The sequence below is a fragment of the Leucopleurus acutus genome, assembly GCF_964270905.1.
Source record: "Leucopleurus acutus genome assembly, chromosome: 6".
In the NCBI taxonomy this organism is placed as follows: domain Eukaryota; kingdom Metazoa; phylum Chordata; class Mammalia; order Artiodactyla; family Delphinidae; genus Leucopleurus; species Leucopleurus acutus.
Window position 1 is genome coordinate 116,885,684 of NC_139149.1, and position 22,360 is coordinate 116,908,043.

The following is a 22,360-nucleotide window of genomic DNA, read 5'->3' on the forward strand; positions in this document are numbered from 1 at the left end:
GTTCTTGCAGGCCGGAGCTCCTGGGATTGCCCTGGCTCCACCGTGCACAGCTTTGTTCTTGCAGGCCGGGGCTCCTGGGATTGCCCTGGCTCCACCGTGCACAGCTTTGTTCTTGCAGGCCGGAGCTCCGGGAGCCATCGTCCAGGCTGCTGGGGAGCTTCGCTCCACGTGGTCACTGGGGACGCAGGCTGCTTCCTCTCTGCTCCAGTGTTGCCAGGCAACCTTCATGGTCTAAGACAGCTGTCCAAGCTCTGACTAGTCTGCCCCTGTGCTGGCCGGCAGGAAAGGGAAAGGGAAGGTTTAGGGCCGAGGCAATTCCCTGAGGACACCTCTCAGAAGGTGACATCACGTGCCCATTCACAGCCGCCGGCCAGGCCCTCGTCACAGAGCCCTGCGGGGGTGCACGTGAGGCCGAGAAGTGTGGTTTCATCGCAGGCAGCCATGCGTGTGGCTGAAAAAGATTTCATTTCTAGGAAATATGGTGCAACTGGCAGCCTCTGCAGCGGGACTCCGCGATTCCTTCTCGAAGGAATCACTGAAGCGGAGCCCGTGCTGGACCGGTAGAAGTTTTTGGCTCCATATTCTTCATTCGCCTGGGAGGGTCTGCTGTTGATCACAGTTGGTCCCTCTGCACATGCCTTGTCTACACCAGGGGATGGCAGCCTCCTGAGAACAGAGGTGGCTTTTCTCTCTCCTCTAGTATGTCCTTTCTGCCCTTACCCCTCTTTCTGTCCCCACTGTGCCGGGCCCAGTGCCTGCACACAGCGCACACAGTAGGTGGCTGCAGATACCGTGCGCTGGTGATGATGGTGGAGGGACGGTGCTCATGGCGGGAGAGCATCGGCCTTGAATGGCTCCAGGTGCACTTTCACTGTCCTGTAAAGTCCCGGATAAATACACTGGAGAAACAGGGCAGGGCCGCCGTCACAGTCCACTCAGGAAAGGACTTCTATATCCTGGCAACAGTGCCCCATTAATCACTGCATCAATAAACAGACGCTCAGGTAGAGACAGAAACACCACCAATCTCAGTTCTTGTTGATAACTAAGGGCAGTGTGGCCCCCTGGGCCCTGGGCAAACCTCTCTGGTTACAGAATGATCCGTCTTCTTTGCTCTGGCCCATGACTCTGTGTTCCTCTTCCCCACAGCCATCTCCTCCCTGCTCTTCATGAATCAAATACTTTTTTACAAACAGACTTCTCCGTTTGCCCTGAAGAGGAGTTGTTACTCCATTATCACAGGCTTGGATGGGAGCACATTTAAACTTTTATTGCCTAGGGCTTCCCTGGTGGTACAGTGGTTAAGAATCCGCCTGCCAATGCGGGGGACACGGGTTCGATCCCTGGTCCGGGAAGATCTCACATACCGCGGAGCAACTAAGCCCGTGTGCCACAACTACTGAGCCTGTGCTCTAGAGCCCGCGAGCCACAACTACTGAGCCCATGCTCCTAGAGCCCATGCTCCACAACAAGAGAAGCCACCTCAATGAGAACCCTGCGCACGACAGCGAAGAGTAGCCACCATTCGCCGCAACTAGAGAAAGCCCGCGCACTGCAGCCGAAGCAGCCAAAAAACAACACTTTTATTGCCTATATGGATAATGTGTATGTATTTTTTTTAATCTCCACAATAAGGAGCTCTGCACGCTTGGCCCCGAGTTCCCTGGTTCTCTGGGCTCCTGGGGGCCCCACCTCCGCCGCTCCATCCTGCCCCCCAGGCAGTACCTCAGCCTGTGCCCATCGATGGCAATCCCTCCGCTGTCTTTCTGGTGTCTTTCTGATGCCAGGGGCAATCCAGGTGTCCACGTGACCGGACTCAGCACGCATCCCGGAATTCCTGCTTTGTTCAGCAAATGATGGTGAGCGTCTGTTACAGGTCAGGCACGGTGCTGGGCCCTTGGACACAGCAGTACCCACACTGGAGGTGGCCTCTGCCCTCCTGGGTCTCACAGTCCAGTGGGGAGGACCGAGGCTCCCCAAACAAGACACAGAGGTGTAGGGGAATTTGAATGGGGCTGACTGCTTGTTGGGGGGGGTGCATCTGAGACTAGGGGTGGGGTGGGGGGAAGGCCTTCCGAGGAGATGACCCCGCATCTGAGGCCTGAAGGTGTTAATGAGATGAAGGGCCCTGGGGTCGGGGTGGGAGCAGTGCTGTGGGGCCCTCAGGGGAGGCGGGCAGCAGCAGGCTGAGGTGTCTGTGGGTGGCTGGCGGGGGCGTCCCGTGGGCACTTCCTAGTTTACTCTGGGTCATCAGAAGCCGCCAGGGGATTAGCAAGCAGGGGGGACGAACAAGAGTCAGCCGGCATGTGTCCAGTGTCCAGCAGTACAGCTCAGAGAACCGTCACGAGAAAGCGGGTTCCAGGCAGAAAGCGGAGGGGTGGGAAGGCCCAGAAGAGCCCAGGATGGAAGGCAGCACAGCGGGCAGACCTGAGACCCCCACGGACCCCGAAGGGAGCATCAGGGCGGGGAGGGAAACTGCCGGCTTCACGGGTGTCCTCGGCGTCTCTGGGAGCCCGGCCGCGGTGCACCTGCCACTCAGCCTTGCTCTCCGCTGGTCCCAGGGCGTCTCCTGAACGTGTACGGCGGGGTGGGGGGCATCATTTTGTGCTTGGAGGGCTACTAATCAGCTTCCAGCCCGCCCCTTATGCGAGGAAGACAGACAAAGAAGGGCCTGGGTCTCTAGGGCAATGTGCTTCTCCACACTCCGCCCACTTGATAGGTGTAAAACTGCATTTCACGGCTTTTGCTCCGAGTTCTCGAGACCCCCTGGGCTTTTTACATCTCTCACTCTCTGAAGGGGAGAGCGACACCCTGCGTAAGCGAGCAGGCTCTGGGTTCAAACCCGCCTTCCCGCCAGCACCTCAGTCTGCTCATCTGTGAGGAGGGTTAACAGGCCGTACCTCCCAGGGCAGCCGTGGGTCAGGGGGTCTGGCACGTGGGATTCCAGCCGTGGTACCTGGCCTGGGCCGTGACAGAGCTTAGCTCCAAGTGTCAATGTTGTCCTTTTTTATTGGAGTGCGCTTTTGAATTAGTTTTCAGAGCCAAACATGGATTGGGCACAGTGCCCTTTGTCTATCATAGATTTTGCAAATAATTTCGGTTTTTAGGTTGCCAGTTTTTTCTAATGTATGCTTTATTATTATTTTTTTTGTAAATTGCGATATAATTGACATATATTAGCTTGCCAGGTTTTATTTATTTATTTTTCTGGCTGCACCAGGCTGTAGTTGCGGCGTGTGGGCTCTTTTAGTTGCGGCACGCAGGATCTAGTTCCCTGACCAGGGATTGAACCCCGGGCCCCCTGAATTGGGAGCACGGAGTCTTAGTCACTGGACCACAAGGGAAGTCCCTAGCATGCCAGTTTTAATTTCTTTAGATATAAGAGAGTTTGTTTGTTTTTATATAATCGAATATAAGGAGTCCTTTCCTTTAGAGAAAATCTTAGAAAGGATTTTCTTACTTGATATCAGGTCCGTGTTCACATACATTTGTTCGAGTTGTTTTAGGGTTTAAGACCGTTTGTTGAATGAGTCACCTTTCTTTATTAGTCTATGAAATACTGAATTCAGGCATGTTATGATCCATATCTGGACTTTCTCGGGCGTTTTAGAGTTGCCTCCTTCTAACTGTGCACTACTACCACACAGTTTAATTATTATAGTTTCACAGTATATTTTAATAGATTTCAAATTTCTGTTCTCCAATTATCCTAACTTTAAACAGCGCTGTCGCTCCTCCTCTCAATTTTTCATTCCAGTGGGCAATAGCATCATTCAGAAGCATTTTATAAGTTTCCCTCAGGAAAATAAAAGAAAGAAAGAAAAAAGCTCTATAACATTTTAATGGAAATTTAATTAAACATATAGATCAAGAAACTTGGAGGAATTTATACCTTTACAATAAAGACTTTTTATATCTAAGAATGTGATATGTTTCTCCACTTATTAAATTTTTCTTTAATATCTTTCATAAAAATGGTGTGGTCTCCTTCTTATAAGACCTATATGTTTCTAATGGAATGAATTCCTACTTTCAAAATATTTTGTTGCTCTTGTCAATATAATTTTTTGATTATTATAAAATATTTCCCGGTGTAAGAAAGCAAATGATTTTCACATATTCCATATGTAACATACTAAACTGTCTCATAGGTTATAACACCTTTCAGATCATTTTTTGGATCTCCTTCAGACAGCTAAATCATCATCGAGTGGTGATTATTTTCTCCTCTACTTTTTCCTATTTAGGCTGCTTTATTTTTCTTGTCTTGTTGTGTTGGCTAAGATTCCAGAACATACTCATGGACAGGCATGGGCACTCATGTCCCATTCCTGACTTTAACAGAAAACTTCTAATAATTTCCACATATTAAATGCGATATTGTTTATTGGTACAATATATACTTTCTTGATCAGATTAGGAAAGAATTCATTGATGTTAACTAGACTTACTGTGATCATCATTTCTCAGTACATACAAATACTGAATCATTGGGTTGTTTTTTAAAAAAGAAAAAGAGGTACATCCCTGGACGTCCAGTGGTTAAGACTCTGTGCTCCCAGTGCAGGTGGCACGGGTTCGATCCCTGGTCAGAGAACTAAGATCCCGCATGACGTGGCCAAAAAAAAGGAAAAAAAGAAAAAGAAAGACTCCATTTATTCCTGGTTTTCTAAGAACTTCCATATTAATACCTGTATCCACTCAGAATGTTTCAACAGCAAGTAACAGAATATATGACTAATAATTTCTTAAATAAATGGGAGCTTATTTTCTTAGATGGAGTACTTAGGTGCTAAACCCTGTGAGATATTTTTATACCTTTGTATATCTTTCACTCTGATGACAAAATAATATCACTGCTGGGAACAGGGGTTCCTGGGTCATGGTCTCTTTGCTCTGATATCTGTCAATGCTGCTGCACTGTTGTTAGCATCTAGTGCTGTATCAGATGAGATGTCTCACACTGTCCTGACTGCTTTGCTTTTTTAGGTAACCTATTCTTTTTGATTGAAAATTTGTTGGATTATTTTCCTTTATGGAGAAACCCTAGAATTTGTCATTTTTATTCATATATATTTAGGTAAAGTTTGCATACAACAAAATCGACCCATTTTAATTATACATGTCAATGATTTCTGATAAGTTTACACATCACATATTCATTAAAATTTCCATTACAATCCCCTGGCCCCTGACAATGACTGGTCTGCTTTCTGTTACTATAGATTCGATGTGTTGTTTCTAGAAATTTCATATAAATGAAATAATACCGTATGTTTGCAGAGTCTGTAACTTTTCACATGATACAGCACAGATTATGTTTTTTCTCACCAGTCGAGCCTGGAACTGATGAACCCTTAAGTGTGTAGCCTCCAGACTTTCCTCAACTCAGAGTTTTCCAATGTTTAGCTGTTGCCTTTCTCCCACATGCTATTTTTCTCTACTTCTAGAACTTCTATGGTTCTTGCATTAGACCTCCTGCTCTATCTTCCAAGTCAACCTTATTTTCCTTTGTTGCATCTCTTTATCTTTCCACTTTGTCTGTTGAGATATTTCTTGTCCTTGTCTCCCAGGGCCACTCATTTAGGTCTGCGTCACAATCTCTTCCTTAATCAATCTGCTGGAGGTTTACATTTCGAATTGTGTTTTTAAGCTTCTGGCATTCTTTTCAGTGCTGGGATTTGGATCTTCTACATGTAAACTTGTCTTGCAGGTGCCCATCTGACTATTCTCACTGCTCTGTTTTGCTTTGTCACATTTTCGGACAGTTCACCCTGAGAGTCTTCTCTCTGGTAGCTAGGGTCTCCCTCCCACCCTATCCCATCCTCCCTCACCCCATCCGCATACAGGCCGCTCTTTGTTTTTTTCCTCTGTCAGAAATTTGGGGTTCAGATCTGCTGCTGGAATAGCTTTAATATCCAACTGGTAGAAAAAGCAAAGGAATCTCCCATCCTGTGGCTCTCAGCCCCTCCTGAGCCACCCTAGAGGAGCTCTCTTTGCCCCCCTCACTTCATGGGTAGAGAAGACCCAATACACTCATTCAGCTCCTGGATGCTCTGCGTGAGACCCTTTTTCTCAGGTGAGCTGCCCTCAGACCCTCAGTTCTCCCCCAGGGCCCTGACTCTGCCAATGCTAAACACTCCGTTCCCAGGGGGTTAGTGTGCCCACCCACCTCACAGCTCAAAGCCCCAGGCCAGCAGCCACGGCTCTCTGCAGAGGAGCTGGGAGAAAAAGGGGACTCGTTCAGGCCTTAGTCATCCCTGAACACCCTCCTAACCTTCCTCTCCACTGTCGGGATGATATGACACCCTTTTCTTTTAAAAAACACAAGTGTTTTCTATTTGCTGACCTTTTCTAGAAGACAAGTAGCTGAAAGCTGTATGCTATTTGTAGATATTTTTGGAAAAATAAACACAGTCTGCCCTTCAAGCTGAAGTTGAAATTTTAGTAAAGAGTGAGAAAAATAGCTTCTTTAGAAAATGGTTCTATGGTGACTGTACTTAGAACAATAGTGTTTTGAAATTTTTCCACTGTTATGTAATCTTGAGGCTTAATATTTGTCATCTACAAAAATTCTTACATCTGAATGCTTTAAAAACTTAAGGACAGAATTTTCTAACCTGTTTGAAAATCTTTCAAATGATGGGATTGAGTGAGATTTAAATCCATTGGCTAAATAATGTAAAAACACAACTCCACCCAATTAATTTACAAGAGCAAAGTATTAACACCAGGGGAGAGGGACACTGACTAGGCAAAATTTTAACAAAAACCTTTGCATAATTGATGGATGGCATTGAAACTTGATTGCATGGCTTAGTAAGTAGAGCCAATGAATGCATTGTTCCGCTTGTATCTACAGAACTTCGTAAGCAATACAATGAAGTTAGAAACAGACCTTGAATCATGATGTGGCAAAAGCTATTAAACCAGACGCGGCCGACAGCACCGCTCACACTGAAGATAAACATTTCTGCGACGTGTTTCTAAAGCACAGGGGTGCCACCGTCTACGTGTATACAGTAATAAAAAATGTATTGGCCGGGCATCGCACGACTGCCCCTCCCTCAGCTCCAAATCCTCCCTTGTTGTTCTGGCTTTGTGACCCTGGGGCTGCACCCTGCAAACACATCCCTTTTCCACTGGCACACGTTAGACTTTGTCATGCGGGAGCTGTTGAGATGCCATGAGGCTCAGCAGAGGAAGGGGTTTCTCCTCCTGGCCCCAGTGTGTCCTTCCCAGCAGGGCGTGGACACCACCACATGGGGGTTGCCTTCCAGCCGGTTGGCGCGCCCCCTGGAGTGCAGCTCTCCTGGGAATTGCCGTGCCCCGCCCCGGAGGCAGGTTCTCTGATCCCTGCTCTCTTCAGGGATCTCTTGGGCCCTCGGTAGTTCACCCCATTACCAGATCATAATTCCTCACAGTAAACTTTCCCTCTCAAATCACTCTGCCGCTGATGTTTCCTGACCAGAGTGAGCTGCTCACCCAGGCCTGGGCAGGGAAAGGCCTAGCAGGGTTGCTCGAGGGGAATGCAGGGGCTTGGGTGGGTGCTGGCTGGTTTCTTAAGGAGCTTTCTTTCTGTGCACGTGTGGTCTGGTCGGAAAGTGTCTGGGCTCTCACACCAGAGACACATGTTACACAGACACTCATTGCTTTAGCTTCAGGCGGGGCATGTGCTCTTCACTTATCTCCGACCGACTTTGGCCCAGTCATTCCACCTCCGCTCCAGGACTCCCCCTTCTCTGCAGCTTTGGCAGGGAATGTGAGCCCCGGAGAGCGGGTGCAGGGGGCGGAGCCATGGAGAGAGGGGCCCTGTGGCTGGCACAGGCTGTTCTGGGCTGCATGGGCCTTTAAAGAGAGCCGGGTGCATGGGGGGTGGGCAGAAGCCGGCAGGAGCCGGGCTCAGGAAGAGTGCACAGGCCACGGGCAGAAAGGGCTGGTGGGCAGAGCTCTGTACACCCGAGCTGGGGCTAAAGGGTGAAGCAGCTCTCTAACCCCAGGCCCCCGCGGCCAGCCCTGTGCCAGCCAAGTGCAGGTTCCCCAGGGCTTGGGGAGCGGCCAGAGCGGAGAGGCGGCACAGTAAAGTCCAAGCTCCCGGCAAGGCCCACACTGGGGTCACCTGTGACAACTGCGGGGCTGGGCTGCTCCAGGGCCACCCTCCCTCCCAACTGTAGAAAGAGCGGGAAGACGCAGAGCGGCTGCTGCTGGAGAGCCGACCGCGGGGGAGCCGGGGGCTGCCGCGTCCAGCCGTACTGGTGAATACTGACGCTTGGTGCTTGGTGAGGACCCGTAGGTACGGCCAAGTACCTGTAGGTACTGCCAGCTGCTGCGGGGTAGGCTGGGTGCTGCTGGGGACTTGTGGGGACTGCCAGGTACAGGTGGGCCCTGCCCGCGGCCATTCGGTGGGGGGGGCTTCCAGCATGATTTTAAAGGCAGCCCACTTGTCAGGGTGCCAAGCTTGGTCCCAGTAGAAGCAGCTTCGTTCACTCCGTCAGGGACCCGGTGCTGTGCAGGCACCTGAGGTGTCAGCGCCCGGCATCGTGCATCTCCTCAAAGTGGTGCGTCTGAGCGTCACCCAGGGCGTTTCAGACACTCTTCTCTGCCCCAAATGCCACATGGAGCACAGTTCCCCTGAAAGCGGGGGAGGTCAGTCCTTGTTCAAAAGTGCAGGGGAAGCCTTATGCCGCATCCCTGAGAAGCTGCCCCGGCTCACCACGGGGCCCCAAAGGTTCTGAGAAGCCCTTCAACCAATACCATAAACCCTTTCGGTGCAGCAAACCTGTGTGAGTAAGAAAACTGTTGACCACCCAGTGGACCAGTGATTCAGGGAACCCCAGTGAGAAGCCCTGGTTTGGACCATCTCCCTTTCTCAGGGGAGGACAAATCATTTCATATGTTTGGGGAAATTCTTTAGAAGACCGGGCAGTGGAGGGTGATAAGTAGATTCAAAAAGACAGTGGGCTTGACGTCATCTGACTAACAGCTCCTTCCCCTGAGCTAGTGCCTTCCTCTAGTATATACATCCGTTCACAGTGATTTCACCCATAAAGAGAGGGAGGAGGCAGAGAGAGAGAAGACGCTGTTGAGAAGGTGAGATTGCACGTCCTCGTGGAGAGACCTGATGGCCACGGGAGGGTCGACGGTTCTCTCAAGCCCCGTGTCTTCTCCGGCAACGTCTTCCTCAGGCCCCACCTGCCCGAGTCACACAGGTACCCACGCCAGTTACACAGTCTCGTGTACTCCGTGAGAACCTCACCATTGCTCTCCCCTCCGCTGGGAAATCTGCCCTTTCCTCTGGTAAAAGTCCACATTCAGATTGTTCTCAGGGACCAGAATCAAGTCGGATCTGCCCCCCAGGTCCCCACTCATCCAGCTGCCCCTACCGCTGCCCCGAGCCCAAGCCCTGCCCTCCAGCTGGCTGTCTGGTGGGTGGGGAGTCAGGACGTGTACACCCAGAACATCAATGCCAAGTTCATCACTGTGTAAGACAAAGGGAAATCTGGGGAGGCTGGAGGGAGGATGCCCAGGTGAGCCCGGAATGAGGCGGCCTTGGGCTGGGCCTGGGCTGTGGCCCTTTGGAGATGGCCATTCCCAGCAGAGGGGAGAGGCCCAGCCTGAGGTGGAAGGAGGGTCCCGGGGAGGGGCGGGGGTGGGGAGCCCATGGCAGGGTGGCTGCCGGCTGGAGGACCAATGAAGTTGGAAAGGAGGTTGATGCCCTGGTGATGGTCAGCCGGGCTCAGAACCCACAGCCCCTAGGCTTCTGACCAGGGGGCGACCTGAGGCTGCCCCGGGTTACCCCCCTGGGTTACAGGTTCCTTAAGGTGCTGAGCCTGGTGGGGCGGTGCTCACAGAGCCCCAACTCCTCCATGTGTCAGGGAAGGACCTTGGGATGGAGAGCGGCCGGTCCTAGCTACTCCTGGGGATGCCACCTTGGGCCGGGGCAAGCCAGCAGGGAGCTGGGGGTCCAGGGAAACCGGGGGGAGTTGGGAGGCTGGAGCAAGCCAGGGGGAGTTGGGGGTCCAGGGAAACAGGTGAATTGCGTTGGGGGCGTCCGGGGAAACTGGGGGGAGTCGGGGCCCCAGCTCAGAGGTTCTGCGCGACCCATCTGGCCACCCTGTGTTTCCTGATGACGAGGTGAGCCAGCCGCAGACGAGGCTCTGAAGTGACCCCTTTGCCATTTCCTCGCAGGAGCGGCTCTTCCCAGCCAACGCAGGTTGGTTAATCTTGAATCATTTTAATACGCTCAGCGAGGTATTTCCACCTTTGGGATTTGGACAATTCGTAAAAGAGACAGAACTCTCCCCTCTACGAAGAAGAGCTGTGCATTAAGCTTTTGACTTATGGGGGCACATCCAAACATACATAATTTTTCTGCTAAAATTGGGGATGGAGGAGGAACATACGTGACCTCCAAGTTGCTTTATTTTCTTCCTCAAGGACAGACATTGATTTGGCTTTTTAAAGTCTCTTTTAAAAACTGATGGGAAACGTGTATGTAGGTAAAGCTTCAATGAAAAGTTGAAAAAGGTCGGGGGTGCGGCATGGAAATAACTCAGATCTCCGGCACTAAAGGAAATTTACACAGCTTGTGGTGTATGCGTGCAAAGGTGTGCCACGCAGTCCTTAAAAAGGACCAGGGTGTTTACTAGAACCCGATAAACAGCGTCATGAAATAATGGTGAACACAAACATACAATACGTAGCAGTATAGCCTGGGGCTCTTCAGTCCCTGTGCTGGGACCACGGCAGGTCCTCGGCGTGACCTCAGGGATGACCTTTCTAGTGGGGGCAGGGCACGACACGTGGCTGCGGCTGCCTGTCCCCTGCCGCCCTCAGCAGCTTGTGCCCGTTGACCCTCTCATCAAGGCTTCTCTTTAAGAAATGTGATTTTCAGCTCGTGCTGGTTGGCAGAAAAGCACTGGGCTTGCGGTGCAGAGACCCGAGCTCCAATGTCATGTGACGCGTGACGTGGGCTGGGTCACTGCCCCAAGGAGCCTCTGCTCTGTCGTGGCAGTGGGAAATGGTGTTGAGTGCAGGGTCCCAGGGGCAGGGCCATGTCGCAACCATAGACTGAGGAGCCCCTTCATGCTGACAGCAGCTTGAGGAATTGGGGGTGGGGCAGCTTGCAGATTGAGGAGACAGGAAGGGTGTCTCTGAGTGGGAGCAGAGGGGCAGATCCGGGCTGTGTCTGGTGCAGAGGGACAAAATGGGTCGAAGGTACCAGACAGAGGCTCGTCGAACTGAACCACACTGGCAGCCGGCGCTCTCCAGTGACGGCGTGCGGCCCAGGAAGCATGTGACCTGCTGCTGGGAGTGTGGACTCGGGGATTCAACAAGGCAGAGCGGCCGTCTCTGTGGATTTGAACTCCGTCCCTCCGGTGAGCATGGCAGGCCTCCAAGCCCTGGCCCTCGGGTTACCGTGATAACCCCGGAAACGGATGTGCAGGGAGGGGACAACTTGTGTCATCTCTGTGCACAGCACCTGCCGCACGTGGATGGACGGTAGTGATGCTGTGTCCAGTCCTTAGAGGAAGAGAGACCATAGGCGAGGTGCGTCCTGGGAGGGGCGAGGGTCACAGGTGGCGAAGGGGTGAAGGTGAGTGCTGTCCCCCTTTACCTCTCCCTGCATGGGGCCCCGCACATTCCTCCTCCTGGCACAAGGCTACAGCGCCCTCGCAAGCTGACAAGGGTCTTTGTGACCACCTAGAGGGGGGGATAGGGAGGGAGGGAGGGAGACGCGAGAGGGCGGGGATATGGGGACGTATGTACACGTATGGCTGATTCACCCTGTTACACAGCAGCAACTAACACACCGTCGCAAAGCAGTTATGCTCCAGTAAAGATGTTAAACAAAATAAACTCAAACAAACCCTGAAACTCCCCCCCACCCCAGCGGAAGAGCCGGGGCCCTCGCTGAGCCCCTGCAGCCTCCCGCCCGCCCTCCACCTGCCACACGTTGTCTCCCGTGCCTTCCCCTGCTTCTCCCCCATCCTCGCTCCCCAAGGGGGCGTCTTGGCCCTGGCCTGGCCTGTTGCTTTTCTGAGAGGATGTCAGAAATCTGGCCGCAGGTCCCGGCAGCCTCCCTTGTTGCCTGCCCTGCCGACGCCAGCATCCCTCCCCGTCGCGAACATCTGGCTGTATCTGCAGGGCTGAGTGTGGGCTAGCTTGCATTCCAGGCAACTACCGCCCCAGCCAGGATGGACCCCAGCCCCCAGTACTTGGCCTGACCCTGAAGTTTGGCCGTGGGAGACGCTGCTGCCCACATGCCCACCTCGCCCCATTTATCCCCATCCTGCACGGTTCCCATCCAATCAGACAGCTGCCCTCGACTCTCCAGAGCTGTTGCAGGGCGCCGGAGTCTGTTCGGGCCATGAGGTAATCGCTTGGACGGCAGCTCCAAGTTTGATGCTTGCCAGTATCGACCCTGCAAACAGGTCAGGACATTGCAAGGCTCCCTCGGGAAGCCATCCCTCTGCAGGAGGACTTCCCAGGAGCAAAGGGTGCGGTGGGGGGGCCCTGCAGAGGGCCTGGGATAGGCCTGAGCTGCGATGGTCACCGGTTGCCCTCCAACGGGCCCCCCCCGAGCATTCCGGGAGGGCGCTGGGCCTCAGGGCCTCGGACAGCTCCTGCTGCCCCTCCGGGGTGACCGGGCTGCCCCCGCACCCAGGCTCCCAGAAGGATGTGACCCTGAGCTGAATGGGCCCCCATGGTCGACAGCTTGACCCTCTAAGGGGAGGTGTGAGCGTCCATCGGAGATGAGTGAATCACCACACAGGAGAGGCCGGGGGCCAGATTCAAAACCGGACTGCATCTGCCCCCTGCACCACGTGGGGAGGGGTCAGAGCACCAGGGCCATGTCTCCAAGTGTTTGTCCGAGCTCTTCCCGGGTCCTGCCTCTCTTAAGGGCACCCCCAGCCCACAAGGAGAAGAAACAGAGACTCAGAGAGACCACCGACCCAGGGATGCTTCCCCAACCAGCAGCCAGGTGAGGCGGGCAGGATGTGCTTCTGCTGTAGACAGGGTGGGGCTGGGGAGGGAGAGGAGGGCGCGCAGGTGGGCAAGGGGATGGAGAGGACAGTGCAGGTCTGGACACACAGCTGTCCTTCCTTGGGGACCCCCACACGGACCCCTCCCTGGGGACAAGCCACCTCCAAAGGCCCAGGAAAGGGCTGGGGGACCTGAGGGACCCCTCGCTGTGGGTGCGGGTGAAGGCAGCGCTCACCCCTCCCAGGGAAGCTGAGTCGCCTTTTGGGGATGCCCCCACTCCCCCCGCCAAGCTCCATGGGCTTTGATGCAAACATGCACCTCCTGCCGGGAAGGTCACAGCCTCACAGGCACACACGCGCAGTCACACACATGCACACGTGCATACGCGTGCAGTCACATAGGTGTGTACACACACACAGGTGCCCACGCATGTGTGCACTGCCACGTACAACCACATGCATGCACACGTGCTCACACGAGCACGCTCTTCAGAACGCTACCCTTCCCAGAGAGCAAACCTTTTCAAGTCAAAGCCCCACGCCCACCCGTCCTCCCACCTTCCTGCCTCCTTCCCACTCTGATTTACCGCCCCCAAGACGGCTCCCCGCAGAGTGTGAGGAAGCCCAGACTCCCCAGATTTCCTCGTGGATTTCACTTCCTTGCCAGAAAAGTTCAGGGTTGGGTCAGATGCTTCCCCTCGGCACCGTGAGCTGAGTGTTCCCAGCCCCCACCTATCCAGGTCTGGGCGTCCCTTTGGGGGAGGCACAGCCTACGAGGGGAGGGTCCCATTGCTGAGGGCAGTGATGACACACCCTGTGTGGTGGCCTCTGTGCAGTGCCACATCCCCTGCGTAGGTTGCAGTGGAGCCCCGGCAGATGCCGAGTGTGGTGGGCAGGGAAGGTGGGGGCTGTCCATCGGTGAGTCATTCAGCAAACGTTTCTGGAGCCTCTTCTGTGTCAGCCCAGGCTGGATACTGGGCGTGAAGATGGACAGGACAGCACGGCCCTGACCTCGTGGGCCGTGAGGTCTCTGCCTGGACCGCCCGTGCCGGCCCCTGCCTGCCTTTCTCCACAGGGCGGCCGCCCGGGCTCTGTTCTTCCCGCAGCCGGTGGCTCCTTGGGCTGGACGTGTCGTGAGGGCAGGCCCCGCGTCCGCCTCTGCACGGATGTTTGTGGCCCCCGGCGCGCTCTGGTCTCAGCAAGCACTGCCGTTCCCAGTGGGAGACTTTCCCAGAAAAGTCCTCGGAGGTAGAATCTGAGAGCTCTTTGGTGACAGAGACGATCTCCAGCTGGTTGTGGGTCAGTTGGATTTTGCAGGTGAACTTGGTCAAGCACTATTTAGGGTCCAGCCCCAGCCCTGCCATCACCTCAGCTTAACACTGGTTGTTTTGAATGAACAACATTTTTTCTTATTAAAAAGCAAGATGCATTTATTGTTGAAATTTTAAGAAGCACGATTAGATAAGCAAAGGAAAACACTCAAATACACTAATAAACTCACCATGCAGAGGTAAACAATGGGAACTTAAAAATAATTTTTTCTTAATGGTAACTTTTTTTTTTTTTTAGTGGTATGCGGGCCTCTCACTGCTGTGGCCTCTCCCGTTACGGAGCACAGGCTCCGGACGCGCAGGCCCAGCGGCCATGGCTCACGGGCCCAGCCGCTCCGCGGCATGTGGGATCTTCCCGGACCGGGGCACGAACCCATGTCCCCCGCATCGGCAGGCGGACTCCCAACCACTGAGCCACCAGGGAAGCCCAATGGTAACATTTTGATGATTACACTTTCAAACTTTTGTCAATACGGAAATCACTAGCTATCTTGATACTCCCTCCATATCATATATTTCTGTAAAACTGACATTTTGTTGGATATTTAACCTGCTTCGTTTGTTTACTAATAGAAGCAAACTTCCTTGTAAGTGGATTGCAGTCCACGTCCTCCGTTATTTCCTTGAGTAATATTCTAGGTGTCGGCGTCACTGGGCTTCTGGTGCCCTTTTCTGTAAACGTCTGGGGTCGCACCAGATGCCCCCCAGCCTCGCGTTCACGAGAGGAGGCTGGAACACCTTCGTAAGGTGGGAGGATTATTTTTCCTTATTTTTCAAGGGCTGAGGACTGTATTTCCACAATACAAGGCTCATGGCCAAGGCCCTGGTGGGTGATACACCCAGGAAGAGAACCCCTGTCTCCCCAAGAGCAGAGGAAAGAGCGTCCCCTAGAGACAGCGGGCTGTGTCCACGTGTCCACCGCCTCCTCCCCGAACCCCAGTGAAATGACGGAAGAGTGCTCGAAATAAGAGCCAGCCCATGGTTAGGCTGGGAAAATCTCCCCTCCCGGGGATGGAGAGGAATTTCTAGAAACAAGAGTGGATGGGACCCACCTGGAGAAGAATTGATCCAAGTTGACCAGCTGACGGTGCCTGGAAGGCAGCTTCTCCGTGAGGCCCAGGAGCCCCAGGAACTACTCCGCGGGGCCCCCCCAGGCATGGGAGAAGCGGGGCTCAGCGGTCAGACCACACGGGCTGGAATATGGCACGTGGGGAGGCAGGGTGGTTGTGGGGTTTGCACCCCCGGGAGGGCCCTGAGGCTGAGAGCAGAGGGGAGCTGAGCCCCAGGGACTCGAGGGCCACCCACCAGCAGGAAGAGGTGGGCCCACCAGAGACCCTCTTTCTGCCTCCATCCCAGGGCCCTCCTCCTATGTCTCAAGGCCGGGGGACGCCCCTCCCTTCTGCCTAATCCGGGGCCCGGTCTCTTCTGGCCCTTGAACAGCTTTTCAGCTTAGACATGGTTTTCTCTGCCATCGATGGCTGTACTTTTTACAAGCTTATAGAAGTCCTCCAGGATTGCTAGTGCACACAGAGACGTGTAGAGAACAACGAGCTGTGAGGACACGTGGGTGTCGGGCCCAGCTTGGCTCCCGCCCCGGTCCAGTGACTCATGTAGAGCATCGCTGGACCACCCGGAATCTGGTCTCGTCACCGAGGCGACAGCTTCCTGCCTGCCCCCGCGATCGCATGGGAGGGGCGAGGGGGGATGGAGGGGTGCGGCCCTGGGGCCCCACCCGCTACCCTCCAGGACCCAGGCACTGACCTATGGTTTGGGGGTTCGTTCCTGCTGCCCACTTTCCTCTCTCCCTGAAAATATTCCGAATGCAGATGTCCTACGTTTGTGTGCTGCATGTCTTACAAATACAAAAAGCCAAACTTGGGAAGGAAAACCGTTTGAAATCCTACCACTTACAGTTCAAGTTTGCCTTTTTCGTTCACAGACTTTGCTTGAAGCACGTCAGAACCACCAAATCAACCTAACATGTGTCGGCCGATGAGGTCACCCCAAAATAACCGAGTGTGCCCAGCGTTCACCGAGGGAGGCGGGGGGCGGGGCCGTGGAGACACCATCTACTTCCAGCCCGTTCCCTGGGTCAACAAGGGACCGTCACTCGTGGCCAGCCGACGGTGTTATGGGGGGTGGGGAGCACAGCCCTTGGTCCAGAGGCCCCAGTACTGCCGGCAGAGTCAGGAGCCCCGCTCCCCAGAGCCCCGCAGCCGTGGCCATGAGCGTTCACCCTGAGGTTGGACAAAACCAAGAGTAAGCCGTGGGTGCTTCGTCAGCTCTCGTTCTGGCCGTGATATTTCGGTCCCCAGGGGACTGGCGATTTTAAAATGCTGGGGGCTTCCCTGGTGGCGCAGTGGTTGAGAGTCCGCCTGCCGATGCAGGCGACGCGGGTTCGTGCCCCGGTCTGGGAAGATCCCACGTGCCGCGGAGCGGCTGGGCCCGTGAGCCATGGCCGCTGAGCCTGCGCGTCCGGAGCCTGTGCTCCGCAACGGGAGAGGCCACAGCAGTGAGAGGCCCGCGTACCGCAAAAAAAAAAAAAAAAAAAAAAACAGAACAAAAAAAAGTATGCTGGTCTTTCATCACATACGGTTTGAGAAACACTCGTTTGAAATACGGTAAATAATAACAGAATCAACCCCAGTAATAGTAACAGTATCGTGTGCACTTGAGATGCCCATCTTTGGCAGAGCCTCTACCTCGGTGGGCATAGCGGGCGAAGAAATCCATCTGGTTCATTTCTCGTAGCGTCGTGGAGACGTTGCCCTGAATCAACTGATTCACCGGTAGATAATGCCCCCTCTTGGTTTTATCAGTGATGATTTATAAAGACAAATTCGACACTTGGATAAAAAATAATTTTTACATTTCAAAGAACAAGATGACAAACCAGTAGACACGAGCTCTCGAGGGGTACTGGGCGCCTCCTGCCGGGGGCTCCCCTCTGCATGTTCTCCTGTGGTGGGGGTCAAGACTTCCCTTCTAGGAAGGGGGTGCACTCGCTGTCTGCACCATCCTCCCCTCTCCCCAAATCTTGTGGCAAAATGGCTGTGGAAAGCTGTCAGGTTGGCGCTAAAATATTGGATGGTTTGGATAAGTTGTCTGAGCTGAGACCTGGGTGGCAGGACACTGCAGCCGTGCACTGTGTGGGGAAGCGAGGTCCCCGCGGGGCGTCTGGGCAGTGCAAGCAGACAAGGGGAGACCACTTAGGAGATGGGGGCAGACACACTGCTGACGGGGGAGGCTGGCTTGGACAAGGGCATTGGCGGAGATGGAGAGAAAATCTACTTCCAGAAACATTTATGAATCACTCCCCAGTTGTGCAACCCTGTGCCGTGACTCTGGGGGGTACAAGATAATTACAAAATGTCATCCTTTCCCAAGAGTATTAGTCTTGTTTCTACGTTAAGTAATTTCTTTCCTTTCCTTCTTTCTTGTTTTAAACCCAAAGCCCAAGAACAATGAACTAAGACCTTAAGGTCTCTGTGGGTCATCCTGGAGGCTTCCAGGGAAAAGGGGCAAAGCTAGTTTCCCTTTTTGCTTTGACTGCTAGGAAGCTCAGAGCCAAATCTGCAACCTCCACCCTCACCCCCAGCAACTGTACAGGGACACAAAGTGTTCATTCTGGACTCTGTTTGGACTCTTGTCTTCATCCTTTTCTCTTATTTATTCCCTTCACCCCGATTTCACTCCCAGCATCCATGTTCTTGGCTTGTAGTGCCAATACAGTCCGGGGAGGGAGGTGGAGACATTGCTCAGGACCCTGTGGCGGCCAGGGTGCTTGATGCTTGAATCCTGTGGATTGGCACCAAGTCTGAAGGGCGCTGGGGGCAGGAAATCCCGCCTTTTCTCAACTCCAGCAGCCGTACCTGTGGCGGCTGGCGTGGGCCCCGCGGGGAGCCCCACCCTGGGGGCCCCTGTCTGGGCAGGGTTCCTCATCCTCCGTGGAGCAACCAGAGTTCAGAGCAGGGGCGCAGCCACACTGTCTTCTCTCAACCCCAAACCCATCCCGGCTGTCGGGCAGGGTTGGGGAACCACCTCTGTGTCTGTGCATTGGGACAGGACATATATATATATATATATATATATATATATATATATATTTTTTTTTTTTTTTGCGGTACGCAGGCCTCTCACTGCTGTGGCCTCTCCTGTTGCGGAGCGCAGGCTCCGGACACGCAGGCTCAGCGGCCATGGCTCACGGGCCCAGCCGCTCCGCGGCACGTGAGATCCTCCCGGACGGGGGCACGAACCCACGTCCCCTGCATCGGCAGGCAGACTCTCAGCCACTGCGCCACCAGGGAAGCCCCGAGACAGGGCATATTGATGACTATGAGCTCTTGTCCCTCAGCTCGAACGGGGTCCTGAGGGGAACCCCAGCTCCGGGTGAGGGGACTTTCACCACCAGCGCAGTTTCATCAGAAAACTGATTGGGCCACCCAGAGCCCGCAGGAAGGATGCTCCGCTGCTTCCAGCCCTCGGAGATTGTGCGAGGGACAGACACCCTCATCTTTCCCCGTCACCAGGTCCTGCTTCACGGTCCCAGCAGTGCGTGGTGGCCGGCAGAGAGCGTAGGCTGCCCGGGGTGTCCACAAAGCTGGGCTGCCCTTTAAAGCCTTTCGCCTCCGTGCGTCTATGCCTGGGAGACGGCCGTGTGCATGCACGAGTCTGTCCCTGACCCTGGGTGACGGGGCCTTCCCGCCTGCTCCGGCCCCACTGGTCCTGTGGCCACGGAACACGGCTGCTGCCTCGGGTACACAGGCTAATTCTTGGTCACAGGATCTGAGATGAGAACACATCCTGTAAGACTGTGAAGCTCAGTTCTATAAAGCTTCAGAGTATTTGCTTTCTTGTGTGCTATTTGGGAACTGGTTTTGTCTCACCCCCTAACTGAAGCTTTGTAAATGCCCAGGAATTCCTTGGGGTCTTGCTAAGATGCTGTGTCTGTGTGAGGTGTGGTCCCCAATCTCTTGCTGCAGACACACCTATTACAGCTATTAATCTCCACGCCCTGAGGGTACGTTATGTGAGAAGAAATTGGTCCTTAACTTTGGCACAAACCTATAACCTATCGAATAGAAAGAAACCCACGTCTCTAAGTTAATTGCTGGTCATAATATCTTATCTTAAGAATTACGTTTATGATCAACCCTTATAATCATCTCAGATAAACAGAGCCAGTTTCACACAAATAAATGGAGCCACTTCACGGAGACGTTTAATGACTTTTCTCCCTCGACGTTTCCACGGTGAGTCATGTGACGACAAACTGAGTCAAGAGGAATTTTGCTGAATCAAGGCTTCACCCAGATAATATTCATCATGATACAGACCCGTTAACACTCTCAGGCTTTCCCGAAACGAGAGTTTACAGGCAGTTGTAAAAGGCGGCCAGGAAACCCAGACCCCCTGTTTGCAGCGTCATTCACCGCCACATTCTGAAAGACCTGCTGGCTCCCCCACTGGTGTTGCTCAATACCTGCCCCTGCAGCACCCGGGCCTGCCTGCTCCACGGCCCAGCGGGGAGACAGCTCAGAGGGCCCGGAGCTGCTGCCCAGGGCAGCGTCCCAGCCAGGGTGGCCCACCACCTAGCGCCAGGCCCCCCACGGGCACCGCCTCTCACAGCTGGCGTCCTGGCCGTGCGAGGTCTGCCCCGCAGTGTCCTGCCGTCGGGCAAGACAGAGGCTCTTCCTGTTGCCCTCTTTGACTTCGTCTCCCCGCAGATGGAGAGAGAGACAGGAGGGTTCCGTTGACCAGCTCTGCTCGGGAAACCTGCCGATTTCAGAGCCCCCCGCCCGGCCAGGCCTTATCAGCGGATCTTCCATGAAGTGAGGTCCTCTGAGGTCTCCCGGCTCATCTGGAGGGGAGGGGGGAGGGGAAGGACACAGCAGCCTTACGCAGCTTCCTGTGCTTTTCATAAAAGAAAAAAATCATCTCCATCTCCATCTGTTTTCTTTTTCAGATAAAATCTATTTTAGGACAGAAGTATGCGCTCCGCTTTACCACGCTCGCCTCCCCAGCGTTTGGACGTGGCCTCCTCTGTGGGTGGCTGCAGCTGCGGCCCGTCTGTCCCTCCAGCGTGCTCAGAGCCGGGCAGGGGGTCAGTCCCAGGGAGCGCGGCCCGCGCAGGCGAGCCCAGGAACGGTCATAAATAAAAGTGCGTGAGCCCTCACAGGTGGCCTGCGCAATCCAGGGCCCCTGCCCCCAAATCCCCACGGGCTCCGGGACCCCCGTGAGCTCCCAGGGCTTTGTCTGGACTGATGACTCCCCCAGCAGGGGTGTCCCACGGGGCAGCGCCCCGAGGCTGGGAGAGCACCGGGAGCTTCCGACGGGTACCACTTCCTGCACCAGCACATTCATCTCGTGACTCCAGAGCAGAGGAGGTCAGGGGTCAGGGCCTCAGGTGAAACAGAATCTAACTCGCATCACTGTCTTAAGGCTTCTCAACAAGACCGATGGGGTCCCTGTAATTCCAGGCCTGAGGTCTGGTGGTTCTTCTGGACCACGATTCTCAGACAGAGGCTGGTCACACACGCAGAGCTTCAGGACATGTTTGCCTACAGCTGAGGTGGTCACACATCCCAGGGGGCTGGAAGAGAGCTCTGTGTGTGCCCAGCCCGGGTGCTCTTCACTGGTGCGCCAGGCCCTTTTCCCAGTTACACCATCCCGTCCCCACCACCATGGCCTTGGAGGATCATCGCGCAGCAAACCCTGTCTGTTGGGCTACCGTGAACTGAAATCAACTGCAACCCCTCTGTGTAGCGTGGCCTGAAATCCAGCTGCACTGAGTTGAGGGGCTTAAAGCAAATGTTAAGTCAACGTTGGCGATAGGAAGGAAAATATATAGCTAAATACATGAGAAAAGAAAAAATATTCTTCCAGCCCGTTTTTAGCAATAAGGACACACATTTTCTCAGGCAGTATATTAAGGCATTTCTGGGGTCTTCCCTGGAGGTCGTCAGCCCACAGGAACACTGGTGTGGGAACAGGAGGTCTGGAGGCCCCGGTGCAAACCCTCCCGGGGAGGCCCCTCCGTCCATTTCTATTCTCGCCCGGAACACACGGAGCCTGACGGCGCCTCACTGAGTTCAAGGGTGATTCAAGGTGGTGTGTTTTGAAATATTGGCAGGATTTTTAGGGCACTAGGAAAAACCAGGAAAAGTAAAAATAACAAATGGTTTAGACAATAAGTAAAAGTGGCCTGAGCTACCCAGAATAAGTGTCTCTCTCTGATAATGGAAAGAGCTGGAATGCCCCGCCCTGCAGCCCCTGCCAGGCCAGCCTGGGTCTTGGCCTCCGCACAGACACCCAGAGGGCCAGTCACGGGGCAGAAGTTCTCGGCATCATCAGTATGACCTTCCCCGGGGTGAGAAGAGAATTTTCTCCTGTAGGAAACTGACTCAATTCAGGACCCACTTCTAGGCCTCGGCGTCAGGAGCCACGTCAGCCCCGCCCTGGCTGCCATCGTCAGTACCTCCGGGTCTGTGTTTCCCAGCAAACTTGGCATTTCTCGACTTCTCAGCCTTGCGTGCAGCCCCACCGCGCCCTGCCCAGCTCCCCACGCGGCCACCGCACGCAGTGAGGTCCTGCCGGCCAGGTGGCCGCACCGCGGGTCCCTGCAGGTGGCCCTCGGGGGTCCTGGCAGGCCGTGGCTGCACATGGTGAGGGTGCCAGGCCACCAGGCCACCAGGCCCAGCCCTCCTCGTCACCCCAGGAGCGTTTTTGTCTTCTAGGATGACAGTTGGAACCAGATGCTTCTCCAAACGGGGGAAGGGCCACGGCAGGCCCCTGCTTTTGTCGGGGGTGGGGGGGACCCTCAGGCGGGCCCAGGGGCACAGACTCCCAGGTGGGCACAGGCTTGCATGAGGCGGGGCCTGCAGCTCCACCCTCAGGTGTCTTCTCCTGGCCTCTGGGCTCTGTCCCTCCCTGCCCCCTTGCCGATCCCAGTACGTCCGGAGCCTCCCAGCTCCAAGCCAGCCCCATGATCGCTCCGCGGGGCTCTCTCAGTGCCTGACTCAGCCCTCGGCTCTCCGTTGCAAA